A 6,590-nucleotide genomic window follows, 5' to 3' on the forward strand; every position below is an offset into this window, starting at 1 on the left:
GTCATGTTGTCATTTCCTGGTGCTTTATCGAGTCTCATTTTTTTTAATTTGATTCTGCAACTCTGAAATTATTTGCTTGTTAGTGTGTCTACTCTGTTGTTCCTGTACTTTGAGGTTTATATTAGTCTGAAGGAAGTTTCTAATTGTTTCCTTTGATTTCATCTCTATGTTGCTAGTATTAATTTTTTGATAGTGTGAATGAAATGTTTCTAGTATGCTGTTTAAGTCTGAGACATTCTTATTAATGTTGGGATTATATATTTCTTTTATTTGATTCATTTTAGTAACTTTCTTAGTTATAGTTGCTATTTTCCTTTGATTCTTCAGATTCATTGAATAAGAAATGTTTGATTTTTTCTAATTCTATCATTAGTTTATGATGTAATATTTCAGTATATTTTTTATTTTTCATTACTAAATCATTAATTAATTGACTGCGTCCTTTTTGTATATTAAGTTTAATAATATCTATTTCCTTTTGAAATTAATTGCTCGTCCCATTGCTTCCTTTTATTTTTATACCAAGTTTATGTTCTTCCATATATGTATGCTTTTAATGCATCCCATACATAGATTTTCGAAGTGTCTTCATTTATGTTTAATTCAAGAAATTGTTGTAATTCTTCTATATAAAATTCTTGAAACTATTTTAGATTCATTATATAGGATGGCATTCTAGTGATTGTCACCTTTTGTTTGCTATGAACCTTTACTTCAAAAGTAATTGCATTGTTGTGGTCTGTTAATGGACAAGAGATTACTTTAACATTGCTAAGAGAGCTGTTTTATATATATATATATATATATATATATATATATGTATATATATATATATATATATACTCTATTCTTGAATGTGTGTTATACCTATGTGAAAAAAATATTATAATGCAGAGAATCGTTGTTTGCATATTCATTAACATCTTTAAGATTATATACAGCAGTTCAACAAATTCTGCTAGCATTTTTGATGTTGCAGTTTTCCTTCTCGTATTTATAGAGTCAGTATCTTTATCATCTAGTACACAATTGAAATCCCCAGCTATTATAAAGTTCCCTTTGGAGTGCTGGATTACTTCTTCTAGCTGTTGTTTAACTATACTTGCACTCAAGCCAGGTATCCAATAAAAGTTAACAAAAGTATACAGTTTACCATTTATTGGGATAGTTGACATACAAAGCATCCCAGATTGATCTTGATATGACTTATTATGTTTGGCATAATGACAGAATTTTTTCATAAAATCATTACCCCTCTTGTTTTTTTGTTTTTTTTTCTTATGTGATGAATTTGTTAATACTGTGTAACCACTGAAGCTGAGTAAATTAAGGTCTCCCCTTAATAAATGTGTCTCTTGCAGAAATATCAGTTGTGGGATTATACTTTTAATATATTTAAATAAACTTAGTGTCTTACATTTATTATTCAACCCATTAACATTAATTGAGATCACCTTCATATTTTAATACTGCTATATGAAGATTTAATTGAACTTGTATTCCATTAGCAGAATAATATATAAAAGTTATTGATTGTGTACAGCTCTGAATAAAAAAAAAAATGTAGTTTCCTGTTGTAAAATATTCTAAAGGCTGTGAAGGTTAGAACCTGAGCAAAGTGCCATGATTTACAATATAGCGCTTTTGGAGGAAGAAGGCTCTAGACATGACAAAAATGTGAACAACTCAGTTTTACTTCCTGACACATTCTGCATCCACTTCAGCTATGCTGTGAAAGTGATAAATTTTCTTTTGAAAATTAAGTTAGTAAATGTAGTTCTTCTGTATCTGAGGAACACTAGATTTCAAAGAAAGGCAGTTCAGAATATTCTAGAAAGGATTGAATGTTGTAGTGCTGTAAAGTAACTCATATGCGTTCAGTGTATCATGGAACTAGGACAGGGGAAATGAACAGTAACCTAGCTGAAGAACATATGATAGTGAATATAACCACAGTCTGAAACCTCTGGAATGATTCTACATTATTCTGAGATTGCAGCAAAAACAACCACAGTAGTTCCAAACACGGCAAATACGATCTTTGTTTTGTTTTGTTGATTCTTTTATTCTAAAAAGTACACACAGCTAAGCGCTTTCACGGATAACAAACTCCGCTTCATCAGACCATGTTAAACACAATGTATCAGATGACCATTTAAATGTTACAGCAGCCAATCAAGTACAAGTCTAAAAGGAAGGGAAAGGTCAGTATACTTAAATGACATACTGTAGTGCAAAATAGACTTGCTTTGCGCTGACAATTGAAAGCAGCTCACATCCACAATATTAAACACTATCAAACTATTGCAACCTTAAAAACACAATACATATACATACATAAAAACAGATTAATATACAAATAAGTAGCAGCATTTAAAAATGTCTAAAAAATCCTGCTGATTGCTTGCTTTATTAGCATGGACAGTGATGAAAAACAAAGCAGTCAATCTATTGAAAGTCTAAAGACAGAAGTAGTTGAACTAGTGTGGCTATTATATGGTACTAATAAAAATGCCTAATACTAAATGTATAGTTCACAAAAATGGAAAGAATGGTATGTAAAATGTATGACATACATATGCTGCCAAATAATTGGGATTATTCTGAGATTGTTGGACTTTGCCAGGGCTTGCTTGCTATTTCTAAGACTCGGGGTAAGCATACTCATGCATTGCTTAGCAATGTTTGCTTGCTGTGCTTGTTTGTCTGTTTTCATTGTCGTGGAGTAAGCCTTTTTGTAGAGATTCCATGTCCTGCATGTTTATGAATGGATTTTATGTTTTTTTTTTTTTTTTTTTTTTTGGGGGGGGTCCTCACTCATCTCTGGCATGACAGTAAATAAACTGTCAGCACACCAGATCATCTGTAGGTCTATGTGTTTTATGAGAGTGTGAGTGGGAAGACCTCTCATAATGAGCAGGTATCCCATCAAGGACAACTTCTGTATCATATGATCATAGCTTGCTATGACAGATTTCTACTTTCCCAAAATACGGAACAAAATAAGTTGGGTACTAATAATTACTGAATGAGTTTGTGAACAAATGAATAAATAAATAAACACAAACCTTTGTTCATACATCATCTGATGTTGAGACTTATGATCCAGTTGCCTAGTAAAACATTACATTTTGGCTCCCTCTTTCATTCACACTTAAGTATATACTAGGCTATACCTGAAACTTGAAAGAATGAAATTAAAATTGTAGTGCATAAAAACAAAGGTATCATTGTCCTTATGCAAAGTGTATTTGGATGCACCTGATAACCTCTAATGATATGGCATCTGTATGAATTCAAATCTGTTGTTCTGCTATTTTGAATGTTCTTCTAATAGCATATATTCTTCTATAGCTCTAGGGGTGAAGCAAACAAGGCAAAAAGACCTAATCACTTGTCTAATATACACTGTAAAAATCATTGAGCAAATGAATATTCATAGGTGTATAACACAGTGTGCTATGCTGTAAACAAGAAGATGCACATATTAAAGCCAAATGTAATATATGTGCATAATATATTTTTAAATATAATATACTATGCAAACAAATATGAAATCACATAACCTGGGATAAATTGTAGTGCTGCTGAGGGAATTACCAGAAAGAGCTTGATATATTTATTCTATAAAGAAAAGCTGAAGTTCCTGACAATCAATATGGAACATGTCAGAACCACCTGCTTCCCTAAAGGTATAATGGATTGCAGAAAGCAGATGTCATGCTGTACTACCAAAGGCCATGATGAAGAATTTTTTATTTTTATTTATTTTGCATTTGTTAAATGGGAAAGTCCAACTGGATACATATCCATTTTCAGAGGAGGCCCGGGGAGAAAAGCTCCAAGCAGATAAACATTTAAAATGTAGTATACAGTAATATTTAGCAATTAACAAAATCAAAAGAAAAATACACATAGGTTACATATTTAAGAGAATGGTCTGAGTAAAGTAATATTTACAGAGATATTAAGCAAGTTAACAAAAATAAAAAGACAACTACAAATAGGTTTCATAATGAAAAAAGGTTCAAAGTAAGGTTATATTTGGATAAGAGAAAGTCAACAATAATGTGGGAGGTGGAGAGAAACTATAAAAAATTTAAACATATAAGAGAAATGAGGGTATAAGAAGAGGAAACAGGTAAAGGAAGATCATTTACAAAGAAAGAGAGGAAGAATGAGATAAGAGAAGGGCAGGTTAGGTAGAAAGCAGCAGAGGCTGAGAACGGACGTTACAGTTCTGATAATGGAAGCTAGAGCCAATATAAAGGGGTAGAAGAAATTAATTGAAGGAGGGTACAGAGAGAGAAAAGGGAAATTCGCTTAGATAGCTAAGATGGTTTAATAGATTATATGAGTAATGTCAGGTTAGACTGGGACTAGCTAAGACTGAGACAAGCTTTAGTTGAAACTCAAGTCAGTGAAGTGACTCAGACTGAATAATTTGAGTTTTAGTTAGGGTTTAGACAAGGACATAGCCAGTTATTGTACATGTGTGTCTTTAGTGATATTTTGAAGTGAGGCAAGGAGCAATTTGTGGTTAGTTCACAAGGAAGGGAAGAAAAGGAAGATGATAGAAAGGGATCTGATACCTCTTGCCACCATTAATATTAACATGCACTCAACAGAAAGACTCTTTACATTATGATTAAAGTAGCAGCAACTTGCTTGTCTGAGAATGATCCACCACTGTTTTTAGCATAACTCAAGCATCATCACATGTTATGTGAGCAGATGAACCCAACACACATCCGTGTTTCATGTGTGTGTGTGTGTGTGTGTGTTTTTGTGTGTGCGTGTGTGTATATGTGTGTGTGTGTGTGTGTGTGTGTCCGTGTGTGTGTATATATATATATATATATATATATATATATATATATATATATATATATATATATATATATATATATATATATATATATATATATATATATATGTATATATACATAAACGTGTGTTTGGTTATTATGGATTCAGACATTTGCTCACTCGAGCAAACCTCCTAGATCCATATATATATATATATATATATATATATATATATATATATATATATATATGTACAGAGACAGATAGAAAGAATAGATATATTAAATCTGAGGCTGCATAAGCACAGAGCAGTTGTGAACACTAGTTACTATACAGAACCACTTATTTTCTAGTTATACCATCTCAAACACTGATGTCTGACTGAAAGGGCAATATACTGATGAGATAGCAGTGGGTATTATTGATAGCTCATTTTATCAACAGATTATGAAGCTGGTACAACTCACTGCAATCACAGTTTACTAATATGTGCTACAGTCCACTTACTGTCAGTTGACTGTGGCACAGTTTCAGTGCATTCACATTGCCTTGGTTGTGCAACTGTGGAGTTAGTATATAATACATGGTGAAAGGGTACAGCCGCCCCACACAAACATGACTTTTAGGTATTAATGTGCATGGAGTGGTAGTCTCTTTGTACGCAGTGTACTGAGGTTAATTTTGTGAAAGAATGCTCTTTTTTCATTAGGATTATAAGGTTCTGAATCGACTTTTGGTATCTTTGCATGGATCAGTTGTACTGTTTTTGCAGTACAGAGTACTAAGGGTTTTTGCTAGATCTGATGCTTGGCCATGTTTCACTAGTGCCTGTTTGAGGCACATTTCTGTTTAATATATGCATGTCCATATACAGCATCATGGGAGGTTACTAGGATAATGGCCCTAGAGCCCTTACATGCCTTACCAAGGTCTGCCCTTGTTTCCACAATCAGCACCTATTGTCGCTGTCCAAGAGAGACACAGGTGGAGCCCCAGGGTGAATTTACGGTTACCCATCCAATTGTCCAGATTTCATTTGGAGAGGGCTAAAGAGGTCCTCTGTTTGACATGAATTGGGAGTCTGTTCCACAGGTGTGGTAACCTCTGGGAGACAAATCTGTCCCTCCAGCTGGTTCTATTAATGTCACATGCCAGGTTAAACTCTTTAGAGCAAGTAACTTGTGAGCCATTGAACTTAACAGATATGCACCATTTCTAATAAAGCAGAGTCAGACATTGCTTTATACACAAGGCAGAGAATGTCTCTGAGTAGTCTGTATGAAATGGAGTAAAGTGACAGTGATTTCAGCTGATCCACATAGAACAGATGCTGAATACCTTGAATTCTTCTTGCGAGGAACTTTTGTGGTCTCTCCAATTGCTGCAGGTACCTGGAAAGGTACATACCAAAAGTGGAGTCCTATTATTGGACTGATGAGTGAAGAGTACAGGGGGTCTGACTTTTATAGAGAGGACAAAAATGGGATTCCTGGCTTCACCTTCTTACAAGGATTAAGGCAGGATAGGCAATGTTATTGGTTGCTATTTTTAGGTACTTGCTTGGAAGGTCATCAGTTGTGTTTAGTGTTATTCTGAAAGTTGTTATAGTATAGATTTTTGTCTTCATTTATTTGTTTTTACTAGGATTGTGAAGCTGTTTGAAGATTTCAAGATATTGACGAGTTTTATATTTTTGCCATTCTCTTCATGTTTTTACTCTGTCCTACATTAACATTCTACTCTTTTTGATTAGCCAAATTGCATTGTTTGTTTTTAGTGTC

This window comes from Protopterus annectens, chromosome 4.part0, assembly GCF_019279795.1.
Source record: "Protopterus annectens isolate FY-2018-M chromosome 4.part0, PAN1.0, whole genome shotgun sequence".
NCBI lineage: Eukaryota > Metazoa > Chordata > Ceratodontiformes > Protopteridae > Protopterus > Protopterus annectens.